The sequence below is a fragment of the Nycticebus coucang genome, chromosome 11, assembly GCF_027406575.1.
Source record: "Nycticebus coucang isolate mNycCou1 chromosome 11, mNycCou1.pri, whole genome shotgun sequence".
Classification (NCBI taxonomy): Eukaryota; Metazoa; Chordata; class Mammalia; order Primates; family Lorisidae; genus Nycticebus; species Nycticebus coucang.
The window spans coordinates 27,350,306-27,369,952 of NC_069790.1; positions in this window are offsets into that span (position 1 = coordinate 27,350,306).

Sequence of the window (19,647 nt, forward strand, 5' to 3'; positions counted from 1 at the left end):
CCTCTTTCATGTTTACATAGATGGAGCTGGAACATATTCTTCTCAGTAAAGTATCCCAAGAATGGAAGAAAAAGTATCCAATGTACTCAGCCCTACTATGAAACTAATTTATGGCTTTCACATGAAAGCTATAACCCAGTTACAACCTAAGAATAGAGGGAAGGGGGAAAGGGAGGGGAGGGAGGAGGGAGGGGGGTAGAAGGAGGGTGATTGGTGGGATTACACCTGCGGTGCATCTTACAAGGGTATATGTGAAACGTAGTAAATGTGGAATGTAAATGTCTTAGCACAATAACTAAGAAAATGCCAGGAAGGCTATGTTAACCAGTGTGATGAAAATCTGTCAAACGGTCTATGAAACTAGTGTATGGGGTCCCATGATCACATTAATGTACACAGCTATGATTTAATAAATAAATAAAAATTTCTCATATTGGAAGTTTTTTTATAGTATATATTTTTCTTCCTCATCACATGGTTAAATGATATTTTGACAAAGAATTTTGGGATTTGAGATTATTTTGAATGTTTTGTCACTTCATGTTGACAAAATCATTGGCCAGAAACCCACACTGGAATAGCTAAGCTATCTGTGGGCTTTCAATAAAATGCCCAACTAATCAGTTTGCTGTTGTCTGGTTTGAATTTCAGGTGAGGGGAGCCTCTTCCCTTTGGCCCTTATTCTCCTTTGTGTTCCCCTTCCCTCTTTGCTACCTTTTTTAAAGCTGTGCTGGATCACACCTTTGATGCATGGATAGCATATTTACTACATAGGGCAGACCTGTGGCACTCAGTGCCCTCAGTTGGAGCCCAGAGGCTCTGACCAGGTTCTCCTGAAGCCAGCACCAGCCCTATACATGTTCAAGTCTTTGCCAGCCAGCACCAGCCATACACATGTTCAAGTCTTTGCCATCCTGCTTTATTTCATTTTAAAATGAATAGTATTTTAAAGATGGCCATGGTTTTACCTTTTAAAAAAAAGTGTTCATACACTACCTGGTTTCTTTACCAAAAATGGCACTGTATGTATAATTATCTATCTTTAAATTGGCCTTTTTTCCTATTATTATATTTATTTTATTTTTAAAAAGAATGGACCATCTAAACATTAAAGTTTATCTTAATATATTCTACAGAAAACACTTTAAAATTTCAGTGGGGACTAGAGACATATTATAAATTCTAAAACTTAGGTTAGAGCATTTAGGAATCACAATGTTGGCTAATTTTTCAGAGAGCAATAATAGTTTATATAATGTCTTTAAAATTTTTTTCTAATCCCTTCCCTGTACTTTCATTGGTTCTTTAATGAAAAGCAAAGGACGGGAATCAGTCATGACAGGATTATAAGCACACATCATGAAGCGGGTGAGCTCAAGCTGGAGTTAGGGCCTCGCTCTAACACTGGCTGTGGGATTTAGGGCAAGCCACTTAACCTGGCTAAACTTGTTTCCTCTGTGAAATGCAGATACAGTGTTAATACCAGTCTCACAGAGAGGTTATGAGTCTCAGAAGATTTTCTCTATTTGATTTGAAATTTGATAGATAAACAATTTTAATCTCAATGTTATTATCCCTAGAAGACTGTAATAATTTACAGGTTATCTCTAGCAGGTTGTGATATTATGCAGTTTAATGTACACTAATAGTCACTGGAATTGATTTTATCATTTTGTGTATTTTTGATGCATTATTGATGCTTAAGGATTTATTGTTTAGTAACTGTTTAGTAACAGTTTACTAATAAGTATAGATATCGCTGTTATAATAATGAGGATAATATGACATGTCTTCATGACAAATCTATATCTTTCTACTATGGCTTGGATGTATATAAACATATATATGTATACACATATATGAAATTTGAAAAGAAATTGTCATTAAAAAACCAGAGACTATTTGAAATCACTAATATTTAAAGCTTCTTTAAAAAATTTCTTTTGTCTGATACCAAAACCAGGAAAAGACCCAACCAAAAAGGAGAATTTCAGACCAATTTCACTAATGAATATAGATGCAAAAATTCTCAACAAAATCCTAGCCAACAGATTACAGCTTATCATCAAAAAAGTTATACATCATGATCAAGTAGGTTTCATCCCAGGGATGCAAGGCTGGTTTAATATACTCAAGTCTATAAATGTTATTCACTGTATCAACAGAAGTAAAACTAAAAACTATATGATCCTCTCAATAGATGCAGAAAAAGCATTTGACAAAATCTAGCATCCTTTTCTAATTAGAACACTGAGGAGTATAGGCATAGGTGGCACATTTCTGAAACTGATTGAAGCTATTTATGACAAACCCACAGCTAATATTTTACTGAGTGGAGTCAAACTGAAAGTTTTTCCTCTTCAAACTGGAACCAGACAAGGTTGTCCTCTGTCACCTTACTATTCAACATAGTGCTGGAAGTTCTACCAATACAATTAGACAAGACAAGAAAATAAAGGGCATCCAAATTGGAGCAGAGGAGGTCAAACTCTCCCTCTTTGCTGATGATATGATCTTATACTTAGAGAACCTTAAAGACTCAACCACAAGACTCTTGGAAGTCATTAAAAAATACAATAATGTTTCAGGATATAAAATCAATGTCCACAGTCAGTTGCTTTTGTATACCCAACAACAGCCAAGATGAAATGTTAATTAAAAACACAACTCCCTTCACCATAGTTTCAAAGAAAATGAAATACTTAGTAATATACCTAACAAAAGAGGTGAAGGACCTCTATAAAGAAAATTATGTAACCTTAAGAAAGGAAATAGCAGAGGACCTTAACAAATGGAAAAACATACTATGTTCATGGCTGGGAAGGATCAACATTGTTAAAATGTCTATACTTCCCAGAGCAATTTACCGATTCAACACCATCCCCATTAAAAGACCAACATCCTATTTTCTAGACTTGCAAAAAATGATTCCGAGTTTTGTATGGAACCAGAAAAAAACCCGTATAGCTAAGGCAGTTCTTAGTAATAAAAACAAAGCCAGGGGTATCACCATACCGGATTTTGGGCTGTATTACAAGGCCATAGTGGTCAAGACAGCATGATAGTGGCACAAAAAATAGAGACATAGACATTTGGAATCAATAGAAAACCAGGAAATGAAATCAACAACTTATAGCCACCAATGGCCAGCAATCATATGAAAAAATGCTCATCACTCCTAATTATTAGAGAAATGCAGATTAAAACCACCCTGAGATATCATCTAACCCCAGCGACAATGGCCTATATCACAAAATCTCAAAACTGCAGATGCTGGCACGGTTGTGGAGAGAAAGGAACACTTTTATACTGCTGGTGGGACTACAAACTAATACAACCTTTTTGGAAGGAAGTATGGAGAAACCTCAAAGAACTCAACCTAGACCTCCCGTTTGATCCTGCAATCCCATTACTGGGCATTTATCCAGAAGGGGAAAAAAAATATTTTATTATAAAGACACCTGTTCTAGGCTGTTTATTGCAGCCCAATTTACAATTGCCAAAATGGGGAAACAAGCTAAATGTCCTTCAACCCAGGAATGGATCCGTAACCTGTGGTATATGTATACAATGGAATATTATTCAGCCATAAAAAATGGAGATTTTTTTCAGCATTTGTACTAACTTGGATGGAGGTGGAACACATTATTCTTAGTGAAGCATCACAGGAGTGGAGAAGTATGAATCCTATGTACTCAATTTTGATTTAAAGACAATTAATGACATGGTAGGGGATGGGGGAAGGGGAGAGCAGACAGAGAAGGAGGAAAGGGCTAAGGGAAGGGAAAAGAAGAAAAAAAAGAACAAGAAAAGAAAATGGTGACTAATCTTCACATAAATTGGTTTTAATTTGACCAAGTATATTACTTAAACATTAATTTTTAACTCAACATGTTAATATGTTGTTTGGAGATTGTATCCTCATTTATAAGTGACATATGTTTGTAATTTCTCCTTTATAATAGTACATTTTCTCCAACTTTAATGTCGGGTGTATCCAGATCAAGTAGAATGATTTTGATGTATTTCTTCTTTTTCTATTATCTATAAGATTTAGCATGATCTGTTTTTTGAAATTATCTTTTACTTTTATTTATAAATATTAGTTGTCTATTTTCTGATACTTAAAGAAGTAGAGGGCGGCACCTGTGGCTCAAGGAGTAGGGCGCCGGTCCCATATGCCGGAGGTGGTGGGTTCAAACACAGCCCTGGCCAAAAAAAAAAAAAAGAAGAAGAAGAAATTAACTGATGACTCCATACTGAATCTGAGTCAAAGCATTCTATAATAGACATACTCTTATTTGACAATGTGAATGTTACTTTCTTTGCATTATTATTATTATTGCTTAATATTTCAATGTAGCAATTGTCTGATTCCTTTTCTGAATGTATTTATGTTCATTCGTTCTTTACAAGGTTTTTGTTTCTAATCCTTATCTTAAACATTATCATTATTATATTTTAAATCTTTTTAATTTTGTGAAGGCAAAAAAATATGGAAACCTAATTAACACGTGTATACGTAAAAATTAAAATGAAAAAAAGGAAAAGAATTCTTTTGATTCTACAAGGTAGTTAATACTTTGAATAAAGAGTCTTTGGGGTCCTAAATAGACTTAAATGTGTCACAAAAGCATCTCATGTTAATCAAAGACCAGAATGCTATGTTGTCATTTTCCTTTCTAAAAACAGCTTGAGATGTCAGCACCTGCTAATAAAAATAACTTAATTCTTGTCAAAATGGTATGTAGTATTAATAAAAGCTCAAATATCTGTATTATGTTACATTCTCAATTAATTCATTTTGGCTTGCAAACTATTTTCTTTGATCTCTAAAAGCCCTTATTTAAAAACCTTTAGTACAAACCAACCACAGCTCATGATGCTTTTCCTTCTTTATAAAGAAACCTCTCAGATTCCAAATATAGTGTTTTGGAAAGAGTCCAGGATCTTTATTGGGGGCACACTGTTGGAAAGGCATAAAATTTAGTGAAAGACATGTCATAGGGTCAGTACCGAGGGGATTTTCCAAGTCCACAGAAGTGACAACTAGCTTGGAGAAAAAATAGCTCTCTGCTACATAATGTATGTGGTCCCTTCTTCAATGCATATGCACCCTCCACACTGCCTCCTATCATTTGCTTAAACCACTATGGTTATACACGAATGATTAAAAAGTGTTATGAGACATTTTCCCTTACCATCTCCTCCCTCAAAGGTAGCTAAAAGCTCCAATAAAGGCAAGTCCCACATTTTAGTCCTGGATTGCTCCCAAGTGTAGGAACTCTCTTTCTACTTTATTTTTAACTCTTCATGGTGCCTGCTTCTTGAGAGCTCCAAGACAGTTTGCATCCAGGAGACTGTCAGTAAATGCTGTAGGTTGCTTAGAGCAGATAGCAGCAATTACTGCATGTCCTGAATTACTACTGATTAATTTACTATCATGACACATTGTTTGTGTGTGTTCAGTTGGCTATCTGCTACGCTTTTCTACCAGGGCAGTTTGTAGCTTAGGTGGCCCATTCCCTTTGAATTGATTAAAGGATCTATGGCCCCATGTTAGGCCAGATTGAAGAGAGTAAGGTCATAGTTGCAGGGACTACTTTTCCCCAGAAGCAAGAAAGAAAACAAAGCAACAAGAACTCCTGGTCAACTTACCCCACCCTCTGTTTCTCAGAAGCTAGCTGGGCTCTGGCTGAACTCTAGCTATACATGTCTAAACTGGGTAGATTCTGGAACATAGCCCTGAGCTGGATCATCCCTAGTGCATGGAAACATCAGCATACCTCAGGACCCACACTAGAGAAGTTTTCATTCCTTAAACAAAGAATGGCAGTGCACCTATAACGTGCCAGGCCCTGTGCTTGGCACTGGGGATATATAAAGTTAAACCAAAAAGGAAGATCCTTGTCTTCAAAAACCTTATAGCTTATAGTCAAGGACCCTAGATATAAATAAAAAGATGATTAAAGTGCAATGTGGGAAAGGCATACTAGAGCTGAATAAAAGAATGAGAGTTGTGTGGAGAACACAGACGTGGTCCCAGAAGTGACACTGAGCTGAGTCTTGAGAGACAGCTGGCTTAAGCAGCCACAAGCATTCCAGGCTGAGGGACCATGAAGCAAGGCAAAGCTTTGAGCATGTGAAGAACTTCAAGCAGTTTGTTATAGCTGGAATGAAGAGTAGCAGGTGAGAAGGAGAGAAAATAGACTGGAAAAGTAGGTGGGGACAGAGTCTAACAGGCCTGGTATGCTGGGCTAAGAGGTTGGAATCGATCTAGAAAGCAAAAGGGAACCATTTTTTCCTAAACGGGGAAGTAGCATGATCATATTTACACATTGAAAAGATAACTTCAGCAATATTTTGGAGAATGGATTGATGGGCAGGAGGAAAGGACAGTGAAGTGGAGAACTAGTTCTAAGACTAATGTAGTCATCCAGGCAAGTGAAGAGAATCTGACTTAAGGAGGTGGTAGAGCAGATTGAAAAGCTCTGGGGAGAAGAGCCTCTACAGGTATTGAAGACTAACTGAGTGTCATACATGACAGAGAAGGAAGAGTCAGGATGACAGGAAAATTGATTTCTGGTGCTGGCACTAAGTAGGAATGAAGAGAAGGAGCACGTTTGAGAAGCAGGGAGCTGTATGTGGGTAGAAAAAAACTAGACTTGAGGTTGCAGCAAGGCCTGGGGTGAGGTTCTGTTGACATTTGGCATGCAACTGTATGCTGAATTTTCAAGGAGGGCACACATGAGTTACCCTCTCTGGTCTCTCAGAGGACTGCATTTCATTTTGCTGGATGCTTCCCTGTGCAGGACCAGTCTCTTGCTTTCTGTGTGTGCTTCCCCTGAGCCAACTCAGTGCTATTCTTGGGATCAACATCCTGGAAATAGGGATCATCAGGAGGGAACTGAGTTAGAGCCAGGTCAGGTTGGAGGCCTAACCAAATATTAATATGGATGTGGCAAATTTATTTTTCTACATTGTTGTCATTTCATCAGCAAGGCAATTTAGGCCTTGTTATTTTTCAACACAGTCTCCTGTACAAACAGCAGTCATATATGGCACTGAATTAGTCTATTAAAAAGTTCATCACCTGGAAGGTGGCACAGGGGCCCAGTGGAGTGTGGCTGCTCCAGGGTTCAGTCAAGCTGAACCACAGCCCACATGTAGCAGCCTCACAAACAAGACCACTCTCACTTGCTGCTCTTACGTGGACCCCAGTACCATGGTGGGGACAGGACCTCATTCTCCCGCATTAGGCCTCCAGAGGGAATGGATCCCGGGACTCAGCCGGGACCCCATCTGGCTGCACTGCAGGCCCACCAGCCCTCAGGCAGATGGGACTGAGCTGAGAAGAGGACCAGTGATGTCCAAGGGAGTGATGGGGGAGGGGGGGCTATAAAGAATCATAAAGACTGTGACTCTGGGTGCCTCCTATAGCTCAAAGAAGTAGGGAATCCCTGCTGAACCCTTGATTTCAGAGGTAGCCAGAGGTAGCAGGTTCAAACCTGGCCTTGGCCAAAAACTGGAAAGAAAAAAAAAAAAAAAAGACTGTGACTCTATTTGGGAAGCCAGGCCAACCCAGTGTTAAGTTACTTGTCTGGGTGTGCTTGTTCCACAGGTCAATTGCCAAGGCCCATGAGAATAACAATTTCAGAACTCCCTGTCATAGGTTCAAAGGTCCCTGTCCACGCCTGTCTTGCACAGCCTAGATCAATTTTCATTACCACTCTAACTCTGGGATTAACTCCTCCAAACTAGTTTGATTGCACGAAGTTTAACTATACCCAGAATTTCACATTTGCTTGGCTGTTGCTCAAGCCACACTCTGCCCTCCCTGTGTGTGGTGTGGTGGGCCCCAGAAGAGGAATCATGGAGCTTAGACCTGAAAAGAATCAGAAATTCTTTCTCTGACCCTCTTGTTTTACAGTAGTGACCCAGTAAGAGGAATGCCTTGTTGTACATAAAGACTTTCACTTACTGAACATGTCTGTACTAAGTCATTGTAACTCACTCAGGTGTAGTCCCCCTGGGCTTAGAGCAGCCACTGGGAGGGGTTATGCCATTAGTTAAGTCACCAGTGTCAGTAAATGCTTTTGTATTTATTCATTTGACTGCATTATTTGTAAATTCCTTGAAGATTGAATATGTGCTTTTTGCAGACTTTGGAAAGGCAGATTGGTTATTAAAGACTTTGGTCCTTGCTTTAATAAAAAAAAGTTCATCACCTGAAAAATGCATCATGCATTACTTTAAAAAGAATGGTTGTGGTAGGCAGGAAAATGCTCCCTGTATCTACCAAAAGATGTCCCTGTCCTCATCCCCAGAATCTGAATATGTTGCCTTACAAGGCAAAAGGGACTTTGCAGATCTAAATAAATTAATGATCTTGAGATAGGGAGATAATCCTGGATTATCTGGGTGGGCTCAGTATAATTACAAGTTTCCTTATAAGTGAAAGAGGGAGGCAGGAGAGGCAGGCTCAGAGTGATGTGAAGAAAGACACAATAGGCCATTGTTGGTTTTGAGGACAGAAGGGGTCTAGAAGCCAAGGGATGGAAGAGGTCTCCAGAAGCTTGAAAAGTCAAGGAAATGGGTTCTCCTTGAAAGCCTCTAGAAGGAATCCCTGCTGAACCCTTGATTTCAGCTCAATGCGACCCATTTCAGACTTCTGACCTCCAGAATTGTAAGATAAATTTGTACTGTCTTAAGCCACTAACTTTGTGGTAATGTGTTCCATCAGCAATAAGAAAACTAAAACAATGATTACTCTTTAAGGTTTCAGAAGCTGCCTAATTACAAACTACATTTTTAAAAATCTGGTAAATACAGCTGCTGAAGTCTTATGTGGCTAATCACATATTTTTCCTTAGTTCCTTGCCTCAATCTTGAACCACAGTAGCATAGGATGTCGTGGTTTCCTAAAGCTGGGCCTACAGGTATCTTGGTTATCATGCTGCTCTGAAAAGACCCTAAGTGGAGTTTTCCACTGCCTGCATCCTAGGCTGCCTTCCAAGTGCAAGCACTGAGATTAGAAGATCACAGCTTTAAAAAGAACCTCCTTTGGGTCAGAGTTCCTGTTTGTGTTTTTTAAAACTCCAAAAAGTCAAAATATGTAAGTAGACAAAATGGTGAAATTACGGTTCTGTAAATAGCCTTGTGTTTGCCAAGACTTGAGGAAGCGTCCTGCCTGATATCTGATATAGCTCCTGCAAAGGCGGAAAGGGTGATGGTTGGAAAGTCCATACTGACATCTAGTGATACAAAACTGCACTGCCAAAGGCTTCAAGGGAAGCAGTTTATATCAATGGGCTCCTCATTCTTGATGCACCTGCTACCCACCAAGAGGTCTCAAGACTCCATGCAGACCAGCCAAATTTAGCTGCCCTGGTGGGGGCTGAGGCAGTTCTGGCTTCTTGATGTTTGCATACACCAGAGTTTTGCTTCTTAATTTTTTTTTTTTGAGTTTTTGGCTGGGGCTGGGTTTGAACCCGCCACCTCCGGCATATGGGGCTGGCACCCTACTCCATTGAGCCACAGGCGCTGCCCGCTTCTTAATTTTTTAAAATGATCATTGTTGCACATTTTAAAGCTAAAGATTTTACTTCTAAAAGCCTTTTAGTGTATCTCATGGCCAGACCCTTTAATGCCAAATGACTTTTTTATATTCTTTATGTTCTCAAAACAATTGCTTGGGCTGAGATGTCCTGAGTGAGGAATAATCTTCATCAGAGAATGGAACTGGTAGGTACAGCAGATACTTGCCCTTCTTTGCCCTGAGAACATTCTCTGTGTTTGATTTTCAGTAACGCAGAGCCTAAAACCTAGAAGAAATAATATTTCCATTTTTCTTCTATGCACAGATGAAAATAGTCAGCAAAATAATATTTCTATTTTCTTCTTTAATGGGGACAAAATGAAAAGCAAGACTGAAGTTTGAAGGCTGTCAATATGAGGTGTTTGTACAACAATGTGAATGTACTTGATGCTACTAAACTGTAGATAAAAAAATAGTTAAAATGGTAAATTTTGTGTATTTTACCCCAATTAAAAGAAAATTATGAGGGCCGAACAGCGTTGGTTAACAGGAGGAAGAGAAGATTCTGCATAACTGACTAAATGATTAGATGAAGATACATGTTCATATCATCCTTTCTTTTTTTTCTTTTTGAGATAGAGTCTCACTATATCACCCTGAGTAGCGTGCTGTGGCATCATAACTCACAGCAACCTCAAACTCATAGGCTTGAGCAATGCTCTTGCCTCAGCCTCCCAAGTCTCTGGGACTATAGGCACCTGCCACAATGCTCAGCTAGTTTTTCTATTTTTAGTAGAGAACAGGAGTCTTGCTCTTGCTCAGACTGGTTTCAAACTTCTGAGCTCAGGTGATACCTGCCTTGGCCTCCCAGAGTGCTAGGATTACTGGCGTGAGCCACCTTGCCCAGCCATTTCATATCATTCTTATAGGTAAAATGGGCACATAAGTGCAGATGAACAAATATTAAACTCTTTATAATACTAATATGCCAAGAGCACTCCTACTACCTCCACATTGAAACAAATAGACCTAAACATTAGAAAGACATCAGATTTTCCAAGGAACTGTTTTTCTTCATACATTTACAACATTTTCTTTTATGACATTAAATATCAAAAGCTTTAAGCAAATTATACAGATGGGAAAATAAAATGTGCTGCACTAAAACCACACAGATGTAGCAAAGAAGGGTCAAAAGGAAAAAACAAAAAACCCCACAAGGCATCTCTGATTCAGTTTCAACTGTCAGAAATACATGAGAGAGATAAAAAACATTTCCAGAATTCAGTTGTTTCTGCTAGGCAAGCAAAATAGGAAAAGATAATTAATTTTTAGGAAGGTGCTCAAGACATAACTGGTGGGAACAGCAAAGTAAAAGGTTTGGAAATGATGATTTGTTACTTTTTTTAGAATTTATAGTAAATTAAAATGGGGCATTAGCAGTGATCTGGAATTTCTTTGGTAAAATGTAATATCTATCTGGTTTACAGATACATCTATCTATACATCTATCTGGTTTCTTGCAGAAACCAGTATAGTATATCATTTAGCAGATGGTATACTAATCATACATCTTGCTGTGTCTCCACACGCTACCAATGACTGGGTAAAAAAAATGAAAAATACTGTCAAGACCAATATTAATAAGAAGAATGACAGCTACGATTAAGATTTCATTTTAATATAGCAGGATTTTTATACTGAATTAAATGTCAGGGTATATTTATTTGATAATAGCTCATGAATTTCAGTAGCAAAAAAAGGTTTCTTTTGCTTTTTTTTTTTTTCTGGAGCTCACAAACCTAGGATATATAACTAAAAAAAATATTAAAACCCCACCATGTAGAAAAATTACTTAGCTTGACACATACAGAGTTGGGAGAAACAAGAATTTTGGAAAGCAAGGCTACTTCCTCTAGCATTTCTACAAACTCCGGTCATTCTGCAAAGGGGAGAAAGCAAGTTCCTCTGGCCTTAAGGGCTCAATACTAGAATGATCGCCATCTACAGCCAAATTGAAATGGTGATGACTGGATAAACTAAACAGTAAGAACTGTCTTATTTTTCATATTTGGGTTAATCTAGCTAATGGCTTGTGGATAATTTTCCAGACTACTTAATGGATTTTTTTATGATTTAAAATAATTATCTTCCATATCATGCAAGACATAAAGAATCCGAATCTCCTCATAAAAGAGTGAATAGCCTCAGGAAGAAGTTTCTGTCTGTTGAGGAGTAATTCCAGGCACCAGTCCATAATGAAGTGTTCACAGAGAAATAAGAAAAATTGGGACAATGTAATTGCTTTGTTATCTATAAAAAACTAAATGTATTTAACATATAAGACTATCTTCAGTCTAAGATTATATCTTTCCCACTCTTACTCCCCCCCCCCCCCCAGACAGAGTCTTACTCTGTGTCCAGGCTAGAGTGCCCTGGATTCAGCTTAGCTCACAGCAACCTCAAACTCTCAAACTCCTGGGTTCAAGCAATCTTCCTGTCTCAGCCTCCCAAGTATCTGGGACTACAGGCAGCAGCCACAATGCCCAGCTAATTTTTCTATTTTTAGACCAGATGGGGATGGGGGGAAGTAGGAGGGTGTCTCACTCTTACTCAGGCTGGTGTCAAATTCCTGAGCTCAAGGGATCCACCCACCTCGGTCTCTCAAAGTGCTAGAACCACAGACATGAGCCACCACATCTGGCTTCCCACTTTTAAGGATAGTTGTAGATGGCAGCAGATTTGGGAGGAATTTGTTTCTTTATTTCTTTTTTAAAATATCCCCATATTTGGAACAAATAAAAATTGGTACCCTGATAGACTGATTCCTAACTTTTTCTTTTAATTTTTATGAACCTGTGAAATCTAAAATATGGGAAAACATTACTCAAGAGATCAATAGTTCTCACCTTTGTTTCTCCTGCCTGCCCCAACACTGGAGTGATATGATATAGCACCATCAACCAGAGCCTCAGTGAGGCATTATCAGCTGGAATTGATGGGGAGGGTGCATATCAGACTGGCTGGGCCTTGTACATACTAGACAAAGGTCCCAGGTAATTCTAATAGGCTCCTCTCCTCCTCCCCAGGTGGCATTGCCCCCTCCCCAAACCTAGCTAAACTGATAATGCCTATTCAGTAGTTTTGATACATCCAGGATATTTTAGTGGGAAATGTCCCAGAAATCTCAGTTATTAATACACTGTGTTCCTCTTCTATGGGGCTATGCCTGAGCTTCCCAGAAAAATGAGTAAGACTTCTATGTAAGACAGGTCCTGCTGAAATAAGCAATAACCAATGCCACACAGGTTTTCTTTATCTTTAACCCAAATCCTTTACACCGGAATTTGAACACATTTCCCTTTACTCTTTCAAGCCAACCCATTTAGTTATTCTAGGTCATTGTTTCCTCAAGGAAAAATTGAAGAGACAAGGTCAAGGTCTTTCAAACTCAGGTTTGTGACCCATGGATAGGGCAGACAACCAAATCAACTAAGCATGACCACTATTTTTTTTTTTTTTTTTTGCTAAAGAAAGAGAATAGTATTGAAAGACCAGAAAATATTAAAGTTCATCACATTTGGTGAAGGTAAATATTACCGATATTTTATAAAACTTTGTATATTGTATATATTCTGAGCTGAAACCTAGAATGTTTCTCTTAATATGGGCTATAGTCAAAAAAAGTTTGCAAACCATTACATTCATTTCAGGGTTCTCAACCTGTGTGTCGCAACCGCTTTGTAACAATGAAAATACATCGCGGCATTAGGAAGGTTGAGAACCACTGCATTAGATGATCTCTATAAACTGTTATAGCCTAAAATTCTACAAATCTTTCCTTGATAATGAGCATGGAACTCTCCCTTCATCCACATCTGCTCAATATCTCCCTCAACAAATCCAAGAGCTCTTCTTTGCCCTTGACACTGAGCTCCTGAGTGGTATCCTCCAAGAAGTGTGACTTGACACCAGCCTTCCTCTAGGGTTACCTTATCCTTGGGATAGTGCTTCACAAGCTACTTGTCGTACTATATTGTCATTGTTTGTCCATCTTCCCAGCAAGCTGCGGTGAGGAGCACCTGAATGCTGTCAGTGGCACAGACAAGAATGAGGGAAGGAAGCAAACAAGCCAGCCAGCAAGCCAGCAAGCCAGCAAGCCACAGCTGTATCTACTTATTTAGGGAGTGGTTCTTAGACTTGGCTTAGTATCAGAATCTCCTGGGAAGCTTGTTAAAAGCTCAATACCCAGAGCCACACCCGAACAATTAAGGCAGAATCCCCACAAGTGGAGTCCAGACGTCAGATTCTTTAAAGCTCTTCAAAGGGAGTCCAATGTGCAGACAAGATTGAGAACCACTGACTTATACCAGTGGGTGCATATCAGACTGGCTGGGCCTCCTGGGAATCTTGTGAGAAGTGCAGATTCTGTCTCCCAAAGCTTGGAGTTGGGCATGAGAGACTATCGAATGTGCTTCAGGTGATGCCGACACAGACCACACTTTGAGAGTGAGGAAAGAGCGTCTGATGGACACTCTGGCAATATACAAAGAGGTGAGAGAGTTGAGACAGACAGACCCAGAAGACAGTGAGGGTAGTAACCAGGCATGGGATTACTGGATAAATTACCTGGCACAGTTTCTTACTAGCAATGTGACTATGGGCTACTTAAAGTTTCCCCCATCTGATAATGGTGTCTAATACATAGAGTGGTTGTGAGGACCCAGCATCATCATACTACATAGATACTCTGGTACATACATGTGAATTATTAGTATTATCATATATCCCAACTCCACTACTTATTAACTTTGTGTCCCTGATAAGCTGTTTAACCTCTCTAGGCCTCATTTTCCTCAAATGGAAAGTGGAAAATCATAACATCCATCAATATCCTTCCAAGACTGGGAATTAAAGAAACTATATATAAAATCTTTAGCACAGAATTTGGTCCATGCACATGCTCAAAAAATGGGTATTCCTAAAATTAGTTTCATTTGTACTGGAATAATCCTTCTGTCCTCCCTAAGGTACATTTCCCTATTTAACCATCTGCCAGATCTCAGAATCTTCTCCTGTCTCTGTCCCACAGAGGCCATAGGCTATGGAAATAGATGACAGGGGATGGGAGGCTCATCTTACTCTATTTCAACACATGATACTTCAACAGTAGGACTTGTTTTTATTACCCTATTGAGTTCACATGGGTAGATTTTGGCAGCAGCAATTATTCTCCTTATTTCTCTACAGATGAAGAAGAAATAGATTTGGCTTTGACATGTTGGATTTTCTCAAGCAAGTCCCATATGGAAAATAAAAACTTTTAATTCTAATCAAACCCAGCTGAAAAAAATCTCCTTCTTTAAAGCCTCTTTTTCAAAACATTTTGAGACCTGCAGTGTGCTAGTTGTTGTACCAGATTCAAAGTGGAATACACGGCAGAGGTTTGAACAAATTGCTAAAGATCACTGGGGAGTGGAGGAGAGAGGAGGTGCTTGACAGAGGGACAGATGGGGACAGGGCAGTTAAGAAGAAGGTTTCACAGAAGAGAGGCTATCTTGGGTGGGCAGTGAAATGGGGGAAAGGTGTTCAGGAACAGAGGACAGCATGAACAATGACAGTGAGATGGGGAAGAGCTTAGTGTGTTAGGGGGAGTGGCAGTTGGATAGAATGGAAGAAGATGGAGAGAGAAAGTTAGCTTAGGAACACATTTTAAGCCAGGTAAAAGAGTTTGTATTTTATCCTGTTAGCCATGACAGGAGGATCACATAATTCATTATCCAAACAGGCCACTTTTGAGAATGAATAGGTATATTGACCAGATGGAATTATAGAACACCCAGCAGACAACAGCACTGTTCTAAGCCAACAGGGACATACAGTCACTCTAGCTTTAGGGAACCACTAAGGCCCAACACTGATTTGGTTTGTATATTGTGGAGGGAACTCTGGCAGCAATGTGGATTAGAAAAAAGAAAGGGTTCCTACAGCCAGGGAAACAGCTAGGAAGGCAGTGGGAAGAAGGCAAGTAGGGATGGTTTTCTCAGAAATAAGATGGATTGAAATGGAGACCAAAAAGGAGAAAAAGAGAAGAGAGAGAGAAAGAGAGGTTGAGAATAGTTAATGATGACTCAGCATCCCCAGGCTGGGTGACATGGGGACTAGGAGAAACAAGAAGAGAAACAGATTTGGGGGAAACTGTTTGTACAGTTTGAGGCATGTTGAGTTGGAGATACTTGCCAACTAGAGACATGGAGCTCACTGATGGATATGGGAGGTGTAAATTAGGTTGTTAGGACACTAGGTAGAAGTTGCTAAAAAAGAAGGATAAAATACAAAATCTAGAGTGGACTTTGAGGAAATGGCAAAGAGCTGGTGGAAAAGGAGGAGCCAGGAAAGAAAGAGGTGGAATTGGAGTTGTACAGGGGAAATAGGAGAGCAGTATCCCAGAAAGTGATGGAAGGAGAAAATTCTGGGAATGGAGATTCAACTCTGTCAACAGGAGCAAAACAAGTAGAGAATGATGAAGAGTGACATCATCCTTGAGAGGACAGCACCCATCACTGTTGGTCTTTTTTGAGTGGTGGAGGTGGAAGGCAGGGCCCTGCCTGCTGCAGACCTCATGGGAATGAGGACTAGATGGTAATTGCAGACCACTCTGTCCAGTGATAGGCAGAAGAGGGAACTGTGGCAGGTTGATGGGGAGGCAAAGTTTTCTTGTTCAATTTTTTCCATGTTGTTTACTGCTAGATCTTGTGTGAACATTGGTTGGAAAATTAGAGAAAAGGCAGCTGAATCCACTCCCCTGATCTGCTGGGTCTCACTTTTTTTTTTTTTTTTGAGATAGCGTCTCACTTTGTTGCTCTCCGTAGAGTACCATGGCATCATAGCTCATGGCAACCTCAAACTCTTGAGCTCAAGTGATCCTTTTGCCCTAGCCTCTGGAGTAACTGGACTACAGGTGCCCACTACAACACCTGGCTATTTTTAGAAATGGGGTCTCACTCTTGTTCAGGCTGGTCTTGAACTCCTGAGCTCAAGTGATCCATTCACCTTGGCCTCCCAGAGTGCGAGGATTACAGGTCTGAACCACTGCACCCGGCCAGGGTCTTACTTTCAGTCTTGAGAGCTGAACCTGAAGTACTTTTCACAGTCATGAGAGCAGAACCAGAGTGATGGTGACTTTAAGCAATTATACTGACAGTGCATTTTCCAGCCCCAGATCTTGAAGTCTTGGTTTATATTCAGACATTAGTGTTGTAAGCTGTTATAATTTAAAATTTGATGGTCACATCTATTATAAATTGTGAAAAGATTGATTAAAAGATTTATACATAATGAATACTCATGACTCTGTGTAATAGATGGCGAAATCCCTACCTTCAGAGCCTGCAGAAAGCAGTGACTTTCCAAAAATAAAGGCAATGGGTGGCTCTCTGGGATTCTCTAAGCCTTCCTTGACTTTGGTGTGAACACATGCAGGTTATCAACCTGGTCCCCGTGGTGGGCTCTTGATGTAAACTTAGAGATAAAACAGGTAATATGAACTCAGATAAAAGAGTCTGCCTTCAAGAACAAAGAGTAGGATGCTCACAAGAGCATGCAGCTATCAAGGTCTGCAGCTCAGGTCTTCACCCCCTTAATGCATGAGAGATGAGCAAAAGTAGTTTGTTGGCACTAAGAAATTTGTCTACTGGTAGACTATGTAAGTTATATTGATAACAATTCTCCTTTTTTATCTTGGTATAAGATATTCACTTAATTGTCTCTTTTAAAATTTCTCTGTCTGGCCAGACACAGTGGCTCATGCCTACAATCCTGGCACTCTGAAAGGCCAAGGCAGGAGGATTGCCTGAGCTCACAGGATTAAGACCAGCCTGAGCAAGAGCGAGACCCCGTCTCTAAAAAACAGCTGGGCATTGTGGTGGGTCACTTATAGTCCTTGCTACTTGGGAGACTGAGGCAAGAGGTTCAGTTGACCCCAAGAGTTTGAGGTTGCTATGAGCTGTGATGCCACAACACTCTATGGAGGGCAACAAAGTGAGACTCTGTCTCCAAAAAATAAAAAATAAATAAAATTTCTTGGTCATCTTCAGTCTTCAGACAAAATCTCAATCATTGCTTTCCACTCTGGCTATGAAAGTGATAACTTTCAATTCCCAACACTGCCACTGCCACCATCCACCAATTTCAAGTAACTCCTTTAGTCAGGGAGGACTTGGCACCTAGTTCAGTCTCCTCCCTCCAAGTAGTATCCTCATCCTGGAGGATTTCAGCATCTATGTGGATGCCCTCTCACCATCCTAGCCTTAAAAGCCATTGCCTGCCCCAGCACCAGCATTGACTTTCATTTGCACTCCACCCCAGCTGGCTATTCCCATGGTCTTACCCTGGACTCTGTCATCACTTAAAAACCACTCACAGGGGGATTAATGGGATTACACCTGCGGTGCATCTTACAAGGGTATATGTGAATCCTAGTAAATGTGGAATGTAAAGGTCTTAGCAAAATAACAAAGAAAATGCTACAAAAACTATGTTAACTAATGTGATGAAAATGTGTCAAACGATCTATGAACCAAGTGTATGGTGCCCCACGATCATACTAATGTACACAGCTATGATTTAATAAAAATAAATAAATAATAAAAAAAAGAGCTACAGAGAAAAAAAAACCACTCACGCTCTCTTCCTCCATTAAAGCTTCATTAGAGCAATGTTAGCAAAAAAAAAAAAAAGAAAGAGAAGAAATGATAGAGTGCAGATGTCCAAAACTTCTCTTTTCCATAAAAGCAATGAGAAACTAGCAAAAATCATCAGAATCAAAATTTTCAGCACTCTGTAAATTAACTCAAGGCTTGCAGTGAACCAGGCAGTGTTTATTTCAGAAAAATGGCCGAGTCTCAGTAAGAACAGTGATCTTGACTTGCCTTCTTTCCTTACCTCCCCCAGCTCTGTGGTATCCCTGAAAATCAACATCCCACAACCACAGTGAAAGCCAGCAGCGTGGCAGCCACTGGAGAAGGCAGGATAGGATTAGAGGTCTTTTGAAACCTCATTCCCAGAGAACTATCAGAATGTTCTCTGTTTGGGAGTTCCCTGGAAGATTCCAATCGCAAGGCAATCTTTACGTGACATGATTTGAAGGTCACCCAGTGCAAAAACCCTTTTTCTGGGGCATTTACTGAATGCATTTGGAGGCAATTGTTTAATTTCAAGTCTATCTGAAGTAGTGGATAACAGTTGGCAGATAACTGGCTAATCAAAAAGCTTAAAAAGAAAAGCCAAGGAATTAGATGTCCATAGAGATTTTGAAAAGCTTGGACATATTCCTGAGAAGCTAGATGGACACACACCTACACAAAGCTGTGTGTAAACCAGGGCCATGCATGTGCTCAGGAAAGACCTGAGAAGGTCTTAAATTGTTACCCCTAGCAACCTAACCTTGAAGCTGTATGTAAGCAGGTAGTGAAAGCCGAGGCAGAATTGTCAACCGCCTGGCTGAGTGTTAAAGGCATGCCCCACCATGCCTGCAGAGCTCCTTTGCAAAGGCTGGTAGGCTTGTTGAGTCTTGGTATTTAAAGAAATCTTCCTCCAATCATTACCTGTCCAGGAAGCAGAGATTTCAGTGGCCAAACATGACAAAAAATATAGACTTTACAGAATATTTCAGGAAAGTCACTAAACAAACCCCAAAACCAGCAACAATGACAAATCCTTGGGAGGGGGGAAGATCTAATTTCTATCGTTGCCACAGCATATAATTTTAAATATCCAAGTAGCAACTTAAAATTACAAAACATTCAAAGAAACAAAAAAGTATGGCTGATACACAGAAAAAAAGTAAATGATAGAAACTATCTCCAAGGGATCCCAGAATAGAATGTTTGACCAAATAGGGAGCCATCCCCATACAGCAATCAAAATGACACATAAAATTAACCATCACACCTTTAAAAAAAATGCAGTACTCACACACATTAGAATAACTATTTTTTTTTAAAAGAGAAATAATAATTATTGATGAGGATACGGAGGTAACCAGGACCCTGGGGCATTGCTGGTGGGAGTATAAAATGGTACAGCTGCTATGGAGAATGGTATGATAT